General features: G+C 47.4%; 1 protein-coding gene across 1 annotated transcript in view; it reads left to right on the top strand.

Annotated features, from left to right (window-relative positions):
- Positions 1 to 20,147, top strand: part of PCDH15 (protocadherin related 15) — a 2,378,624-nt gene that overhangs the window by 24,100 nt on the left and 2,334,377 nt on the right. The window lies entirely within an intron of this gene.

The raw sequence follows: 20,147 nt of genomic DNA, 5'->3' as shown, positions 1-20,147 counted from the left end.
GTTGTTCCAATATATGCGAAGTTATTCAAGTCTATTACGCTAGACAACCATGAAGACACATTACCACCAATACACCACTTCCATATTCTCACTGGGCCCCATTATCCCACTGTATCTCAATAACCTCCATTACACCAATCACAGGGGTGTCCACAATTCACTTCCTGTTAATAGACCCCAAGTTAGAAGCACTATACTGAATAACTGTCTGTTTCTACACCCTCCCATGACCATTCTCCACCATCTCTGCTCTCTATCTCTGTGAGCCCTCGCTCAAAAACCTGTGCACTCAAGTTTGAGACCCGCGTTTCATTTTAGCACGTCCCCAATACCATCATTCCTTCAGATTCCTTCGTATTCAAACTCGTTTCTAACCCGCTCATTTATACCCTAATTTAACCATGTGTTCAGTCAAAGTTTCAAGTGAGTTCCCATTTCAGTCTGCTCATCTTCCACCCAATCCATAACATTGTAACTCAGCAGTTGAAATCTGTCACTCTCATATTTCCTGCTGAATTCAGCTTAGTTTCCATTTGACTAATTCATCTTCTGATTCCCTAAATCAGCATTCATTTCTATCCAGCTCATCCATGCGCTGATTCCTCCAATCAATGTTCACTGGAAGTTTCAAGCAAATTTCCTTTTTGGTCCGCTCAACTTCACACAATCCATAACTTTATAACTCCGCAGTTCAAAATCTGTTAGTCACATGTTTCCCTGAATTCAGCTTAGGTTCCATTTGACTAATTCCTTTTCTATTTCAACCAATCCGCATTCATACTGATTTCAATACATGGTTTCCCTTCTGGTCCACCCGTCTCCAGCCGCGGCTAGGGTGACTGACTCCGGAATCTGGGGATCACCGGCGCCGGCAGCAGATTAGCCCAGCACCATGTGAATCTGGGCAATAGCTTGCTTAATCTTCCCAACGGCCCCCAGCGCCTAGAGACCCTTACGGGGGATTGTTCGCGCTTTACAAATGTGGATTATTATTATTATCCTGCTCATTCTTACCAGCCTGGGGTGCCGCCTACTGCCTGACCTTGGGCGTAACACAAACAGTTGTCTGACGAATCGCGTGCCTTCCTGTTCAACTAATCCTATCTGTGACAAAGCGCCACCCCAATGATTTTATGTTGAATACCATGTGTGCACGGTCTGAATACAATTTTACATTTACCGCAGTATAGATCATAAAGGAAACATATTTCTCTACACTTAATGTAATCTGGTTATATCAACCTGTCTTTAACATTCATTCACTTTGTATATGAGCAATCCTTCGTATACCTCTCATCCTTACTCTCAGGGCCGAAACAAGTCAACTTAACCGATCATTGACTATTCTACTTGGTACCCATGACCTCAGGTGGCCAAAATTATCATGACATCACCGCAGTGATGCACTGCATCTATGTTTACTAATGATCCTGTATAAAAACTCCTTCTTTCTCCCTGCACTGTTTTTCTACTTATAATCAGTAACTTATGGCTCTTATTTACTATTACCCTTCATCATTATATCGAATGACCTTACCCAGCATATACATCTAATTCAGACTCTTGCTCGAAATGTGGGTCCTTGTTGATCCTGTTCGTAGCATCAGGTTATAATCATCACCTGTCTTTTGCCACTTCTAGTCATATATTGTACCAACTGGCCAAAGAAACCCAGACAAAACTGTTCCTAATGCGGCTCCATACCCCATTTGTGTTCACAGTATCACTTTCATTATTGTTCTTCTACCAAGCCACACATCCCAATAATGTGTTCAACACTTTTATTTTTTATTTATGCTTTTATTGAGACAGCAGTGAATTACAAAAGAAGCCAACAAATGAACAAGGATTACAGTCAGTAGCATGGTTTGCACAGTTCACAAATAATATAGCTTTGGACAACCATACAGATATTCGGGTGGGGGTTCTGAGAGGAAAGAGTCAACAGTTTGTGCAATTAAAAAGTGAAAATACTATCCAAGAAAAAAACAGAGGCCATCTTATAATAGACAGTTTGCAGACATATGCTACTTAATCAAGAGCACATATACAATACCAGATATCTCAGAAACACTGTATATAGCGAAACACATGATTAATCTAACGTCTGGACAGTGATTGGTTCTTCAGATGTGTGAGGGGTTTCAGTAGGGCCTGGTGTTTTGCCACTTGCTTGAAGCCATATTGTAAAGGGCTACCAGATATCTTTGGGTCTGGACGCCATGGGCATTAAATCCCAGTAGAGTGTCAATTGCTCTTGGCAATAGGCAATATTGTGTATTCAGTCCTTAACTCTCGGGCCCCTTGCAGCTCCCCAATGTATTGCAAGGCGACGCCTTGCAAGAACCGGCATCATAGCGGTTAAGCGACGGTATTCTGTGCAAATCTGCACTACATACCCTAGAAGCATCAATAGGGAAGAACCGTCTATGGGTTGACCAGTAACTGCTTGTATGGTGCTAGTGACCCCCTCCCAGTATTCAGAGACCACTGGGCATTCCCAGGCAATATGGAGAAAAGCAGTCCCCTCCTGACCATACCTCCAGCAATTCGAATAATCCCTGAGTTTTACTTTAAATAGTTGTAGGGGGGACCTGTAGAACCAAACTGCCACTGGTCCTCCCACCTGGGGTCCGCACCCTCAGGCTGACCAGCCATCAGGGGCGAGGCTCTCCTCCCCTACTTCTCCTTCTGGGGTTCCTCACCCTATGTGAGGCACCCTCAGACCACCACTCTCTCCCCAGTCCAGGGCCTTGACCCTTCAACGGGTTTCCCAACCTAGGGTCTAAACCCTTAGGCTGCACCGGTGCCAGGGGCGAGTCCTCCCTCCCCCTGCACCCCCTCCCAGAGCTCTGCACCCTCCCAATGGGAGTAGTACCCCTGGAAGACACTTCTGGGGGCACTGCTAACAGATGCCCCACCCGCCAGGTCAGGCAGTACCTGTCCCTGGCCTCCCAACCCAGGATCGAAGCCCTGTGGCTGAGCCGGTGCCAAAGGCGAGACCTTCCTCCCTCCGCACCCCCTTCCAAAGTTCCGCACCCTCCCACCTGGAGAAGTACCCCTGGAAGTCAATTCCGGGGGGGCACTGCTAACAGTTGCCCCACCTGCCAGGTCAGGCAGCCCCTGAACCTGGCATCCCAGCCCAGGATCTAAACCCTGCGACTGGGCCGACCCCAGAACCTCAGGAGCTCTGATTACAGATGCCCCTGGTTCTCCTGACACTAGGGGCTCCCCTTCACTGGACGGCAAATCAGGACAGCCTAGGCTCCTAACCTGGGGCTCCCTTCTGGAACTCTCCAGGCCCTGAGACTGCGGTTGGGGCACCTCTGGACACCTCCCCGTCTCACTCCTTCCTGTAGATGGGACGTGAGGCCCTACAACCCTCTCACTTCCCTGGGACCTAGCTGGGCTATTCGCCACCTCACCCACCTCACTGGGTTGGAAGATCCCTGCACCACCCCCTTCAGGATCACTCCCCAATGCCTCCTCAGATACCCTGGCACTCACCCAGAGGTCTGCCTCCCATGCAAGCTCCCTCGGGTCGGAGAACCCGCACTGTAACAGGTGGTGACGCAACCTTGGGAAACAATTCCTGAGCATGTGCTCCTTGATGACGACCTGGCACAGCCCTTCCCAATCATTCACTGCACTCCTCACCACCCAATCCTCCAATGCAATCCAACACACCTCTGCAAACTCCCCCAGGACTGGTGGGACAGTTTTCCCCTGCCCCTGAACTCTACCCTGTCCCCCTCCTCCTGGGAATCAGGTACCGTCTCCCGGGCTCTGGGAGTGGGACACCCTACATTGGATCCACTCTCGCTGCCACCATTAGTATTTCCTGATGCACCTAACTGGAGTGCTCGCAGGTCCAACTCCTTAAGCTGAAGCTCGTGCACCAGCTTCTTTTCCTCCATCGCAAATCTTCTACCTTCCCTTTCTCTTTCCCTTTCATGGTCCAGCTTGGCAAGCTCCCACTCAACTGCCTCTCCTCCCTCCTGTCCTCATACTCTACTGGTGACGCACTCCTCCTAGACCCTGCACTACTGCTTGCCCCGGAACGTCTCCCTGGCGGCAACGTTTCAGAAACATCCACCTGCAGTAGGTCTAGCTCCTCCTGCGCGCTCGCCTCCTGAGGTGCACCCTGCCCCTCCTGTCCCCCATTCCCTCTCCCCTCTGGGTGGGCCTCTACCCATGCCCTCAAGGCTGCACGAAGTTCCTCTCCTTTGGCTCTCCGCACCCCAGGCACCCCCATCTCCTGCCCGAATTCTCTCAGCTGCCTTACTGTATACCCTTCAAGGTTGGCTAACTGGAACTCCGTTGTGACAGGTGGGGACCCAGACATCAAGGGAAAAAAAATACTAGGATGTAGGTAACAGTACTGGGCTAACCAGGACTCCACACACTCAGTCTAGACAGTGGGGGTCAATTTATGCTGAAATACAATACACAATAGGCGTCCAATTGCGGCGCCCACGGTCTCACTGGAGGGTGCTGTATAGTCACAGGTCCTTATCCCACCGCTGCCACCAATGTAGGACCGGGGGTCACCAGGCCCTCTGGGGGTAGCGTGGCGCGAGCAGGTAGGCACCCAAAGGCTTACATGTAAAGTGACCATACAGCACACACATCCACTGAGACAGGAAACGCACGCAATAATTGACACCACACCAGTAGGTTGAATGAAACCAATCAGCTTTATCTAGACCAACATTAGGATCGAAGCATTTCATCCAGAATAGATTTGGCAGTTCATTAAAACGTCAGACATGGCATAGAATCAAAACGTTGCACCTGGTGTTTCCTGTGAGCGTCAAACACGGCATGTACGCACAGTGCGGCACCTGGCCATTCATTCGAGCATTACACCTGGCCTTTCATTACAGCGCTAAACATTGCATTTCATTGGAACGTTAAACATTGCATTTTCTTGAAGCGCTAAACGGGGCATTTCATTAGAGTGCTAGACATTGCATTTCATTGGAACGTTAAACATTGTATTTTCTTGAAGCGCTAAACGGGGCATTTCATTAGAGTGCTAGACATTGCATTTCATGGGAACGTTAAACATTGCATTTGGCTTAGCATTACCCGCAGCGTTGAATTATGGCAGTACCCCTGTTCTGAAGACAGAGCATTAACCAGGGCATTGAGTTATGGCATTACCCCTAGTCTGAAGTCAGAGCATTACCCAGGGCATTGAGTTATGGCATCACTCCTCATCTGAAGTCAGGTGTGCGACAGTTGCGTCGGCATGAGGCCGTCTGCCGGGTGGGGGCAGAGTCTCCCCTTCTTCCTCAAAATACGCCTGAAGAGTTATGGCAGCCATCGACCGGTGGTGGGCCCTGTTCAGGGCGATATGGGGCCAAACGACCCGACGGTGGATCACCCTGGGGAAGGGGCGAGCTCCGGGCCTCACGCGGGCCTCCCGCCCTCCTCCCCGGGGGGGCTACCTTGACCTTCGGCCTCCGCTAGGCCCTTGCGCCGGTTCCACAGTCGGGAGGGGCTCCCTCCTTCTCCCGAGCCTCCTGCCAGCCGACCCGCTTCCCGGCGCTGTCCGGGACCAGAGGGGACCTCACGGCAGAGACTCCGGGGCTCGAGAACCAGCGGGGCCTTCTGCAGGGGAGGCGCGCCCGCAGCCGCCAAACCCAGCGCGGCATGAGGGGGCGCGGCCTCCACAACCACTCCACAGACGGCGGGGGCGGCGTTTGGCAGTCCACCCCCGTCACGTGTCCCCAGTGCGCGGCTTCAAGGCCCGGCGAGGCCTACCTCCAATTCCGGCGGCCCTCTCCTCACGGATGGCCGCATTGCTGAGGCTGCGACGGCAACGGCGGGGCCCCGGTCTTCCCCGCGGGCCCCGAGGATGGCAGGGGACAGGCTACACGTCCCAGGGCCGCAGCAGTGAGCAGTTCCTTTCCGGCATCCCCAGCGCCCCCTTTCTCCCCCAGAGACACCCCAGCTCGGAGAAGGCAGGCTGAAAGGTGGCAGGCCACACGCCAGTGGCAGGACAAGCTAAGGGGGGGTGTCCAGCCAAAGTCAGGGAGCGCAGGAATGGCACAGCGCTGGTACCTGGTCGATCCCCCAGCAGTCCTGTGGTAGGTTTAGTAGATTTTATTTAGCGCTTGTTGGTTTCTGCGCCCTTGGTAGCTAGTTTCTTGATGGGAGGAGTAGGTTGAGTTGGTGACTGAAGAGAGTTCTTAGTCAGGCTTGGTAGGTTGTCCCTGGGTTCCCCTCCCGCTGGGCCAAATCAGTGGGCTAGTTCAGGATCCCTCGCTCAACTTAAAAGGCAGCACCTAAGCCCTGTCACTTCCAGTGGCATAGGTCCCTGACTAGGCCCTACCGCCTAAAACTCCTGCGTAGGTTCCCCCAGGTCTGCGTCGCCCCAACTGTAGCTTTCCCTCGCCCTGTGGACAGTAGAGGGGTGTAGGTAAGCTCAGGGCCCAGCACACAGGCCCATGTGGCGGTAACCCCTGGCAGCAGGTCCCCTCTCTCTCAGGTCCACGCTCTGACTGAACACATGGCAGCCCAGCTCCGCCCTTTATACGCCCCTCACCCCACCTACCAGACAGTGCCAGAAGCTTCTAGAAGCGTCTGGGGAAACTGGTTCTAACTGGCCTAGGGGGAGGGGTAGAGCACCCTGGGTGCCAGGCTTCCCTCCAATAGCTGGGGTTGCTGGGAAATAACCACTAGACTGTTAACCCAGCTCAGTCAGACGGCACAACCACACAGCTATGGCATCCATTTTAAAAGTTACATGTTTTAAAATGGGGAAACTCAGTCTGCGTACACCATCGCACAGCATTCAATCTTCGCATTTATTTAACATGGAGTTTCCCATCCAAGCGAAAAAATTCCGGCAAAAGGGCCAAGTCCAACACAGGCACACTAGTAAAATTTAATGTATAGGCCCTGGGTATATAGTATACCACTTTGCTAGGGACTTTTAAGTATATAAATTAAATATGGCAATCAGTTGGAAGCCAATTTTTGCATGCTTTAGGGAGTGAGCACAAGCACTTTAGGACTGTTCAGCAGAGGTAAAGTGCACAGAGTTAACATCAGTGAAAATGAACTCAGAAAAATGGGAGGGTGAGGGCAAAAAGTTTGGGGGAAGACCATTCTAAGGCTAACATGTCTAACATATGCAATGACCAAAATATCTTGTGTGAAATGTAGATGAGCTAATATTTATTTGAAGAGCAAAAAATTGATATTTAAAATATTTTTGATTCTTACATACCCAAATACCACACATAGCTAAGGATAAAAAAATAAAAATAGATCCTAGCACAGGGGCAAATGCACACATAAACCCAGACACAAACACACATGTAAAATTCAAAATACTGTCATAAACAATATACTTTTTAGTAAGTTAATGGACTATTGTGGTGGAACTTTGTATTCAGTAAATTGATATCTAAATATGATTGCCATTCTACCAAACTAACAAAAATGTACCATGGATAAGTGCATTTTTGTGTAAATCCCCTATTTTATGACTGATTTGTGAGGTATATTAGCTACTTGTAAAAAAAACTCCAGAAACTGCGAAAGTGGCATAAAAGTAAAATGATGCATGCAGGCCACAGAATGGATCTTCACCCCTCACATGAAAGACTTTAAAAGAGGGCACTATGGGAAGTGATGAACAATTAGTGGCTGTGCTCAAATCTGAGCTCGACCAGCGCTATTAAATGTCACAGCACTAAACACCAAGGATGTGCAATCGTACATCTACCTCATGCTTCTTGAATCCCCTACCCAACCCTTCCTACCCCTTAAGAACACACTTTCAAGTTTCTGCTTTCACCTCTAGTGACTTTTCTTGTCTCTCTCCTTTGTTTACCTTTTGAGTTTTCCCTCTCATGCTCTCCGGAAATGTCTTGTGAGGAAAATTAAGTATTGGTCCCGGATATCAGTTCCATGGCCCCCACCGGCAACCATCAGCTCCATGGGAATCCCTAAACATCAATCGGTTGCACAAGCCATCAAACACCTTCTTTGGGATAAAATAAAAATGAAGTCATGACAAAGATTTTAGACTCCAGCTCTCCACAGTTAGGGGCAGATTTACAAGAAAGTGACGCATCTATAGAGATGCGTCACTTTCCTTGTGATGTCTTAAAAATTGCTTGCGCCACCATGGATGCGCCGTATTTACAATACGGCGCACCATGGCGGAAGGATTGACAGATGCGTCAGAAATTCTGACGCATCTGTTGGGGCAAAAGTCACGCATTGCTGGAGTCATGTCGCAAGCACGACGCAACTCCAGCAATGCAGGGGAAGGCCGACCCTCATTGAGCTGCGTCACTCCTTACGCCTGCTTCAAGCAGGCGTAAGGTTTTGACGCAGTGGCGTCCTAAAAGTGACGCAGTGAAATCTTGTAGATTTCACTGCGTCACTTTTACGAGGCTTTCCTGCGTAGGAACGCCCCCCTGCATACATTATACCTGACGCAGGTATAATGTGACGCAGGGCTTTACAACGTGACGCATCTTCCTAGATACGTCAAATTGTAAATAGGGCGCATTGTTTGCGCCGCCGTTGAGTCATAAAAAGTGATGCAATGGCGGCGCAAAGAGGCGCAAGGGGCTTGTAAATCTGCCCCTTAGTATTTATGGCACATAAAAATTAGGATTGTCATTTTAGTCTAACGATCCAAAAAAGAATTGCGTTTCAAACTAGAGTCCCATGCTGTTTTCCATTATAAAGCGAGCAACACTCTCTTTCTCTTGATTAAGTAAAAGTGGAACATTTCAAGTACATTTTGCAATGAAAGTATGGTTGTATGGCCATTGGCATTCTTTACAAATGGTGGTTTATTTTGGCACTAAGATTCAAAGTTGTACTGTTGTGGCAGAAACCTTAGTGTGACACTGGCAGAAAATGAATTACAGTGTTATTGAAACAATATGTGCGAAACAATTTTAAATGCATTGGTCAAAACTACAAATCAAGTCTATCATACATATTGAAAACACAAGAATTGTGCTTATTTTTTCTATTTTGAATACCTTTTCTAAGATGCAGTGGTTACTGCGTAGCTAAATCGCCAGTTTACGTTTTCCTTTGAAACGCAGGAAAGTAAATAATATTCTATTCTGACTACTTGAATCTAAGAAAATAAGTACTGCGCCCTTTTCAAACGTACTTCCCTCTAAAGGAACCCATCGCTTTTATCATGTGTAGAAATAATCATTGAACATGCTGTTTGAGAGGAGATGTGTGAAATTCACAGTAGAGCGTGAATCTGATAACCTGACCTATCTTGAGATCTCCAATAAAAGCAAGACTCTTTTTTGAAAAAAAAAAAATCGTATCTGACTAGTAACGTCAGATAAGCCTGGAGATGCAATCTCAAAAACGGGATGTTTGTATGTGGATAAGCGTGCTTCTTTTTAACTTCCCAAAACTGAAGAGAAGTTATATGGCAACATTTACATTTATATCTATTTTATTTTAACTTTGATGTTATTGCTTTTTATTATATTATCAATCAATTGATCATACCTATGTATGCTGCTGATGACTGAATAAACAATATTCATGGTTATTGACTTTGTACATCGGACTTTCAGCTCCTTGTGCATTTTCCTATGCCCTTCATGTAAAAAAAAACATAAGCGAGTTCTCACCAAATTCTGTTTAGCATGGACCGGATTACACTCCCTTTGTTTATATATGACCACTAAAGAGATTTAGGAACAGATAACATTCTCATGCTGGAGTGACCATTTATTCTTCCCCAATATACCTGAAGTCCAAAATGTGCTGCTGTCAAGAATCAACTTTATGTTTTGCACAGCAACAATTCTTCAAAGGCTATCTTAGCTGAAGTCTGACTCCTTCAATTTGGAGTTGAAAAAAATACCATTTAAGCACAGGTTTTCTTATTTTCATTTCCACAGCGTGTCTTATGCATTTTACAAGTTTTACAACATGATTTTTGCCTGTCGTTTATTCAAAACAATGAATATTTCAGTAGTAGAGTCATAGGAAGAGTAGCAGTTCAGCAAAAATATAAATTGTATGACTTGGTACTGTTGTTATATGCATGACAAGCTGAACGACATGGATTTCAGATGTTGTAGCAACAGCCCTGTGCAAACATTTTCACAGAACGTAAAATAGTCCATGCTGCTGTTAGCACTTGTGTATTATGAATGAGGCAGAAAAAGAATGCTGAAGGTTGTGGTGGGTTTGCTTGTGAATGAACAGCCTCATATCACTGAGGGTTGTTTAGTAAAGAGTAAATAAACGATATGCAAGGGTTTCCATCACCACTTGCAGCAAATTGTTCTGACCCACTCATTAGCAGGACACAAATAGGGGCACACTGAACCACAGTTTCTATTATTATGTAGTACAGCACTAGGCGTTATTTCCTATATCACTAGTGATCCACCGTATCTGGGCCCACGGTGGGAGAGTTTAGGTTCCCTCCGTTACTGGATTACTAAATTACTTACTTTCTATCTTGATCCTCCAATGGATCTTCATAAGTCTCACTGAGGGGAAAGAGAGTTTGCATTTCTTATCCGATCAATGTTCAATTTCAATTAACAGTGCAACCAATTTGGCTACTCAATGAGGACCAAGAATCAGTAGCCAAATTCAAAGTGTTTATTACAAATTAGTAATTATGTTCAAATAAGTCACTCCTGGGATTATACTGTATAAATACTAGATGGCAAGAGGGAAGCCAAGCCACCTAAAGAATCTGTGTCTTCTGCAAGTACATGTCTAGAATAATAAATGAATGGAAATGTATTATGCATATAAGTGCCAAAACGTGTGTGAAAAACTGTGAAGAGAATTCATATCTTGGTCTGCATACATTATTAATTCAGCAATAAAACAATATAAAATGTGGCCTCATAATTGGTTAACCAGATTATTTTCCTACTCTTTTAATGTGTCCAATGGAACTACTGTAAGGCATTTGAATTAAATACAGAGGAAATCCAGCTCTTGGGCCCACTTTCTTACCATTGGCTCTCTGACTGACCTTTTTTGCCAACTGAGGGGTGAGGAGAGTTAACATTCTATCAATCGATTTCAATTAACAGTGTAACCCAGTTGGCTACACAATAAGGACCAGTAATCAGCAGCTATGGTTAAGAAGATATATTACAAATTAGCAATCAAGTTAACATACACAACTCTTAGCACCATATTATAAAGATACAGTATAACCACAGGAAAGACTAACCTCCTAAAAAAGTTTAGGAGGACCAGAGTCAGGCAAACAAGGAGTTCAGTCACAGCGATACAAAAGATTAATAAAAGTATCCGATACTCAGAGAAGTGTCTTAGATTTTCTCGTCTATACATCAGTATAAATTGCCTAAACTAAAGTCCAAGCTAGGAGGATGGTTCTAGTGCCTAAAGGATCTCAAAAATCCAGAAATTACATAAAACAAAACAGAACGGGCAGGAAATTGAGCAGGAAGGTGTCAGCATTGCAGAAGATCGGTCAAGGGTCTTCTTGGGTCAGGAAAGTAAGAGTTAGACTAAGCCACACTCAGGAAAGAATCAAATAAAGCATAAAAGTCTAAACCTATCAAAGTACATGGAAAAATGCAGTAACCTTAGACAGTGTACACTCCAATTATTCACACTAAAATTGTTCAGTTAACACTCCTCTGTTTGCATTATAAGGGGTCCATTGTCTTATTTCATGCTCGTATTGTATGGGAATGAGATTGTCTTCTCACACTAAGGGTAGGTGGTAACATTGCTAAATAGACCTTTCAGTTAATTTTCTGCCTCTCCATGTTCTTTCATCAAGGTCTTCTTCTCAGGCTCTCACTCATTCACTATCACTAGTACAATAATGTATCTCTTTTCAAACTAACAATGTGTGTGAACACCCGCAAGGAAAGTCATGTTAGCAGAAAATGAAAAACAGCATTTTATGCAGCATGGAAATGGAGGCCTAAAATATCAACTTAACATGTTAAAGCAAGAGTGCACATTTAATATGCATGTGCACATTCAAACACAATTAATTGTATAATGCTTGTACGTTAGGTTCATATTACATACGGCATACAGTAAAATCATTTAACCCTGATGTGCAAGTATGTCTAAGAACTACATTTAAATGAAATATACGTATAACATTAGTGGATGTATTACATAGATTTTTGTTGTTTCTAGAGTAAATCACATTCTACAAAGGTGAGGATGGTTTCTATTCAATTATCTAAGCAGTAAATGCCACTTAATGTACGAAGGCACACATTATGTAAGTCGATTTCATCTTATAGTGAGTACATCTCTACTAAGTAAGGATGGTTTATTAATATATCATTTGATGAAGCTAAGCACAGTTTGAGTAAATTCACTAGTCCTACAATAAATGCACTAATAATGATGAAAAGTGCAACGCTTATTGTTATTTAGCATGAGAAACATGTGCTAAGTGCACATTCATGTTATGAAATTGTAACAGGTGTAGCCAAAATTGTGCTGGACCACATTCATTCTTTCCTGTAATATATAGCGACAATCTCGTTACATGTATGGATGGCACTAGGAAATAACTGGCCTCTCTCAAGACTTCTCTATGCAAACAAAGCAAGAGCATCAGAGTAATCAATATTCACTGCTGTGACAATGCTGTACTTGCTTTTAAACAAATTCAGTGTTAGTTAGAAACATGATGAGGAGGAGAACTGGAACTCCTGATGTAGGAAAGTGGATTCATAGTAGGAGGGAGTATTCACCATCAGCTAGCAATAATACCACATTCATTAACACGTCGAGTGAATTCTCTATAAATTAATCCTAGCTCAACTCTTTGTAGCTTAACAAACAAGCAGTCAGGTTTATCTTTAAAAAAATCTAATAAAACAGCATGTGCAGTTAAACAAAATGAAAGAAAACACTAAGGGGCATATTATCAAGGACGGCGTTAAAAATTATCGCCGGTTTAGCGGCAGAAAACTGCCACTACAGCAGCGATAATAGACATGATAATATACCCTTGAGAATTCCAATAGAAGTCCATGTTCTGGTGTTAACATGGACTTCTTTTGGAACTCTCCAGGGCATATTATCAAGCTCATTATCGCCTCTGTGGCGGCAGTTTTCTGCCGCTAAATTGGCGATAATTTTAACGCCGTCCTTGATAATATGCCCCTAAAAAAGAAAGGAAAGGCAGATATGTGTAGGCAGAATAACATGAGTAAACATTGAAGCCTAAACACAGTCTGTATGAAGGATATTCTGTAGCAAGAGTTGGAAAGTGTTTTTATAGTAGTGATTAGTAGGGACCTATCACTAGCAATATAGCCACAAACAGAGTAAATGGTTCAGTCAAGGTCTCAATAAATTATTCCCTTGTTCAACCCTTAGGTTATATTTTTGTGAACAAATAGACACCAACATAACAAAAATTCAATGTAGGAAGCCAGAGATATGCATTTTAAAGAATAAAGACGTTCTAGTGTTTAAAAAACAATAATGCTAACTTGGGACATCTGGTCAAAGTCAAAGTTTGAGGAAGATCGCAATGGATCCCTGGTCGGATACATTAAGGAAAAATGACACAAACTTAATAACAGCCCAGTCACTTAGAAATCTAGAAATTGATATTGATGAGAAGCTCTCAATGGAAGCTCATGTCAATAAAACTGTAGCTGCCTGCCATGGGCTTACGAGAAATCCGGGTAAAATTGTCCCTCCACTTACACAGCCAGCTAGAAAACCGGTAGTGCATTCTACAGTATTAGGCAGAATAAATTAGTGTAACTCTCTTCTGCTAGAAGCTCCAGACTACCTGCTTAAAAGACTCTAGAGGATACAAGTGATGACCACTAAATTAGCCTCGAATAAATCATGATTTGATTCTGCATCAGGTACCTTAAAAGAGCTCCACTGGTTACCTGTTAAGGAAAGATGTATCTTTAAGACCATGTGTATAGTTCACAAAACCTTTAATGGAATTGGACCTAGGCCATTACAAAATAAATTCTGCCACTATAAACTCTTAGGTCACTAAGATTGTCATCAGCAAATCTTGTTTGTGTGCCTAGGTTTAAAAACTCAAGACTTGGTGGGAGACCTTTTGAAGTCAAGGCAGTGCAATTTTGGAACAAGATGACAAAGTCCCTGGGAACGATTGGAAATTTGCTGAGTTTTTGAAAGAAGACAAAAACATGATACTTTTCCCTAAAAAGACAAGGTAGATTACAGCTCTTCCGGCTGCAATATTAAGAGAGACCCCCTGCGTAGATTTATGGTTTGATAGCACCAAGATGCCTGTTGGGTGAACGCTGCAATAAATTGCTAATAATAATAATAACTCCCTCACCAGGGCATATAAAATATCTTTTATAATGCCCTCCTTATAGTTATAAGGCACCCTACCCCTCTGGCACCTAGGCAAGACCCTAGGGGTGACGTATATATGTAAAAATAAGGGTCCTGATTCACAAAAGTAATCTGAGATAAAATCCTAACTTTACAACTTTCGGTTACTCACAAAAGGCATTTCTGAGTAGTTAAGTTAGGATTCCTAACTTTACTACTCCTAAACTGAGACAAAATCCTAAATTTATGACTTTCGGTATTCACAAAAGGCATTTAGGAGTAGTAAAGTTAGGATTCCTAACTTTAATACTCCTAAATACCTTTTGTGAATACCGAAAGTCGTAAAGCTAGGATTTTTTCTCAGATTACTTTTGTGAATCGATCCCAAGGTAGTATGAAACTTTGTAAGTACCTTTAATTCCAAAGTCTAATTTGCATATAGTTTTACGGTAAAGGCAGCCTGAAAGGTAGGGGTGCCTTTAAAATGACAACAGGTAACACAGTAGTGCACACTTACGTGCATTAAGGCTACCGGGCCTCTAAACCTTCCTTGCCCCTATGATAACACTTCAGACGTCGTCGTTATTTCGGAAACGGATTAGAGGGCTGCGGTTCCGTGTTGTTCTCGTCCAGTGTGCCACGACTTATCTCAACCCTATGAGCATTAGATCACAATTGGCGGCTTCGCATTTATTTCGATGTTTTTCCAATCAAGGACAGGTCTGAGCATACAAATTCAGTTTTCTTCCATGCAACCACATCCGGGATAGACTTCCAGAGTGGTCCTCCTCATCCCATGTGACACCTTTATGCCCTGACGAAGTTCCATTTGGAACGAAACGCGTTGGCTGATGTCCAAACTTTTAAAATCGAAAATAAAGAATATATTTTGGAGTACATCTGGGATTATCGGACCTCATTCTGGTGCACCGTCCCTATTTTTGAACTTTTCTATCTGGTTTCCAGTGGAGTATAAGTGTGGCACACTCCGGATGAGATTGCACAGACATTTTATTTAACTGTTCATTGATGAAATTGAGGTGCAGAACCTTGGTCAGCCGCATATTTGTTCTTTTATTCATTTACATACCCATTATATGCTAGGGACTTACAGCTAGGCTGTCAATCAATCAATCAATGAATTTGTAAAGCGTGCTACTCACCCGTAGGGTCTCAAGGCGCTGGGGGGAGGGGGATCCGCTACTGCTTGAAGAGCCAGGTCTTGAGCTGTTTCCTGAAAGAGAGATGGTTCTGGGTCAGTCGTAGGTGGGTGGGGAGGGAGTTCCATGTCTTGGCCGCCAGGTAGGAGAAGGATCTTCCTCCGGCAGTGGTCTTGCGGATGCGCAGGACGGTGGCGAGGGCGAGGCTGGCGGAGCGGAGGTGGCGGGTGGGTGTGTAGAATGTGGGGCGGTTGTTGAGGTATGTGGGTCCCATGTCGTGGAGAGCCTTGTGTGCATGGGTGAGGAGTCTGAACATGATCCTCTTGCTGATGGGGAGCTAGTGCAGGTCTCTCAGCTGGGGAGAGATGTGGCTGAAGCGGGGGGTGTCCAGGATAAGATGTGCAGAGGCGTTCTGTATGCGCTGGAGTCTTTTCTGTAGTTTGGCTGTGGTTCCAGCGTAGAGGGTGTTTCCGTAGTCCAGTCGGCTGGTGACGAGGGCCTGGGTGACCGTCTTCCTGGTGTCGGTGGGGATCCACCAGAAGATCTTTCGGAGCATGCGCAGGGTGTTGAAGCAGGATGACGAGACGGCGTTGACTTGCTTGGTCATCGTGAGGGAGGAGTCCAGGATGAAGCCCAGGTTGCGAGCATGGTCCGTTGGCTTTGGAGCGGAGCCCAGGGCAGGGGGCCACCAGGAGTCGTCCCAGGCGGAGGGGAATGGTCCCAGGATGATGACTTCCGTCTTATCTGAGTTCAGTTTCAGCCGGCTGAGCTTCATCCATTCCGCGACGTCTTTCATTCCTTCCTGGAGGTTGGCTGTGGCAGTGGCGGGGTCGTTGGTGAGGGAGAGGATCAGCTGAGTGTCGTCGGCGTAGGAGATGATGTTGAGGTTGTGTTGGCGTGCGATAGCTGCGAGGGGGCTCATGTAGACGTTGAAGAGGGTGGGGCTGAGCGAGGATCCTTGCGGGACGCCGCAGATGACTTCGGTGGCCACGGACCAGAACGGGGGAAGGCGGACTCTCTGGGTTCTGCCGGCGAGGAACGAGATGATCCATTCCAAGGCCTTTCCTTGGATTCCGATGTTGCTGAGGCGCTGTATCAGGGTGCGGTGGCATACGGTGTCGAAGGCTGCCGAGAGGTCCAGGAGGATGAGGGCAGCTGTTTCCCCGTTGTCGAGCAGGGACCTGATATCGTCGGTGGCTGTGATGAGGGCGGTCTCGGTGCTGTGGTTTGCTCGGAAGCCGGACTGCGAGGGGTCGAGGGATCCATTGGTCTCGAGGAAGGCGGAGAGTTGTTTGTTGACGATCTTCTCAATGACTTTGGCCGGAAAGGGGAGGAGCGAGATGGGGCGGAAGTTCTTGAGGTCCGTGGGGTCCGCAGTGGGTTTCTTCAGGAGGGCGCTGAGCTCGGCGTGTTTCCAGCTCTCTGGGAAGGTGGCGGATGCGAAGGAGCTGTTGATGATGTTCCGGAGTTGGGGTGCGATGATGGAGTCGGCTTTGTTGAAGATGTGGTGTGGGCAGGGGGCGGTTGGGGAGCCGGAGTGGATGGTGTTCATCGTGTGGGTGGTATCTTCAGTGCTGACCGTCATCCAGGTGAGGAGGGTGGTGGTGGGGTGCGCCGGATCAGTGGTAGGGTGCGCGGTCTGTGCGCCGAAACTGTTGTGTATGTCGGCAATCTTGCGGTGAAAGAACGAGGCGAGTGAGTTGCAGACGTCCTGCGAGGGTGTGATGTCGTTGTTGTAGGCGCTGGGGCTGGAGAGCTCTTTGACGATGCTGAAGAGTTCCTTGCTGTTGTGGAAGTTGTTGTCCAGTCGTTCTTTGAATGTGGTCCTTTTGGTGGTGCGGATCAGTTGGTGGGGTTTGCGGGTGGCGGTCTTGAGGGCTGTCATGTTTTCTGTAGTCTGGTCGTGGCGCCAGGCTTTCTCGAGGGTACGGCAGGTTTTCTTGGAGTTTTTGAGGTCGTTGGTGAACCAGGAGGCTTTCTTGCTGCCGTGTCTGCTGGGGGGGTTCTTCAGTGGTGCAAGGTCATCGGTGCAGTTGGTGAGCCACTGTGTGAGGTTGCGGGCTGCTTCGTTGGGGTCCGTCGTGTTGGTGGGGTAGGTTCTGGCTGAGGGAGGTGGTGAGCTGGTCGGCGGTGATCTTGCTCCAGCTTCTGCGGGGAACCTGTTGAGGGTGGTTGTGGGTCGTGGTTCTCCTGAAGTTGAAGTGGACGCAGCTGTGGTCTGTCCAGTGCAGTCCGGTGGAGTGGCTGAAGGAGATGTGCTTGCTGGAGGAGAAGATGGGGTCAAGCGTGTGGCCGGCGATGTGGGTGGGGGTGTTCACCAGTTGCTTGAGTCCGAGGTTGGCGAGGTTGTCCAGCAGGGTGGCGGTGTTGCTGTCATTGTTGTTCTCCAGGTGGAAGTTGAGGTCTCCTAGGAGGATGTAGTCTGAGGAGGTAAGGGCATGCGGGCTGACGAGGTCTGCGATGGCTTCGCTGAATTGTGTGCGTGGTCCCGGGGGTCTGTAGACGAGGGTGCCTCTGAGGGTGGTCTTGGGGTCGGTGTGTTTCTGGAAGTGAAGGTGTTCGACGGCGGTGAGGGTGTCGTCGGAGTTGGTCGTGATTCGGATGGTGTTTCTGTGGACGATGGCGATGCCTCCTCCAGCTTGGTTGACGCGGCCCTTCCTGGCGATCTTGTAGCCATCCGGGATGGCTATGGCGATGTCGGGAGCTGAGGAGGCGTTCATCCATGTTTCTGTGAGGAAGGCTACGTCTCGTGATGTTGTGTCGAGAAGGTTCCAGAGTTCGACGGCGTGCCTGTGGATGGAGCGGGTGTTGAGCAAGATGCACTTGAGGTGGTCGTTGCTGGAGCCTGGCTTGGTGGGTGCGGTGCAGGTGAAGTTGCAGGCGTGGCAGGTGAATGCTCCGTGGGTGCGTTTCGGGTTGGCTTGGTAGCAGGCTGGCTGTCGGCCGGTGTTGAGTGCGTGGAGGGTGGCGGCATCGTATCTCTGTCGGGTAGGCTGGCTCCGGCGGGGTCCAGGGGTTCTGGCGCTGGGCGCAGTCCAGGCGTGGACGGGCGTAAACGGGCTTGCCTTTGGCGCGCCTTCGGCGCGCAGTCAGCGCGCCCGCTGCGCGTGCCAGCTGCGCGTATGCGCGGTCTCCGCCATATATGGTGAAGTGGTAGGGAGGAGCAGCTGGGAGGCGGGAGCAGGGCGGCGAATGGAGAGCGGGTGCCAAGAGAAGGGGCCACAGGAGAGCAGCAGCAGGGAGCCGAAGGGGGGGTGGAAAGAGCGGGAAGATGGAGCGGGAGAGCGAGGGAAGCCTGGGCAAGCCTGGGCAAGCCTGGGCAAGCCTGGAGAGCAGGGGCCTTCAGGAGAGGCGGCAGCAAGAGAGGCCAAGAAGGCAGCAGCAGAATCTGGGCACACGGGGGCCGTGCGGAGTGGAGTGATCGAGTCAAGGGTCACTACTAATTGTAAATAAACCTAATTACCATATACCTTATAATCAGAGCATTGGCCCTGGGTCTGATAAACAGAGCCTACGGCACAGGCAGAGTCAGTTAGCACCAGTATCAATAACAAATGGGGGTGAGCAGGGCAAAAAGGATGACTTTCTCACAGCACGGACACAGGAAACACAGGAGCGGGGCATTCAGGTGAGCATTAAAGTGGTAGCTCTTGGTACTGCCGCAGCTTGGGGGCATGGCATTGACCCTCTGACTCTAAGAAAAGCTGCAGTGGCTTTTTTTCACATTCATCTCACAAGCACCCTGTCAACAGGCTACCATCATTCACTCTGCAGAGACCTCATTTCCACGAACCTCAGTAGGAGCTGGAGGGGACTTCAGTGCCAGCTCAGTTTCCGGTGAAGGCACTGAAGAGTGCGCCTCACTTATCAAAATCCTCCTTTGGGCATTCAGTTTTAGGCAAGCCACTTGCATTGCATCCCAGGATGGCAACATCAGGACCCTCTGCACTCCTCTAGTCTCTTAATATCATAGTGCCTTCCCATCACAGTCTGTCCACTAAGTCAATTCCCTTTTCCATTTTCCCAAATCAAGTTCAGTGGCAGATTTCCAGCTCATCATCAGTTGCCACCTAGCAAGTGGCAGTGCTAAGTCCACGAACCTGTCCTTTGCTTTCCAGGGCACACTTGGTGCATGCAAACTCAGCAAACACTGCTGCTGCCAGAAATCAAATTGTCTGATGGTAGCCCCACACTCAACTTGCAGTATGATGGCCAGAACTGGACAAGTCCACACCAAATGAAAGAAACGTGCCTCAGTCGCATAGCAACTGGGACACTCTGACAAAGCGCCAGGGAACAGAGCTCGAAGTTCCTCAGGACTGAGATAGGCACAGTGCAAGAAATAAAACTGAGCTTAAAACTAGCATTTCGGGACAACCTAAGGGTAAATACCAGGATTTTTATCCAAGCAGAGTCACTGTGCACGGTCCCAGATATGCGTCATAGCAGAGGCGCAGCTGTGACAGGGCCATCTGGGACCCCTTTTAAAAAGGCACAAAAAAAGGAGGGTGATCGCCCTCATTGTCCCCATGATAAGGAACAAGTAACCAAGGCACTCATTCTCCAGAGGCCCTGTGGCACCCGCCCTCCTACAGGCGTGGATCCGGCCTGTCAATGCTCCATGCAGAAGGAACTGTCCCACCAGAATGTCATTTGTCGTCC

This window comes from Triturus cristatus, chromosome 1_2, assembly GCF_964204655.1.
Source record: "Triturus cristatus chromosome 1_2, aTriCri1.1, whole genome shotgun sequence".
Classification (NCBI taxonomy): Eukaryota; Metazoa; Chordata; class Amphibia; order Caudata; family Salamandridae; genus Triturus; species Triturus cristatus.
This window is presented reverse-complemented; position numbering and strand designations above follow the sequence as displayed.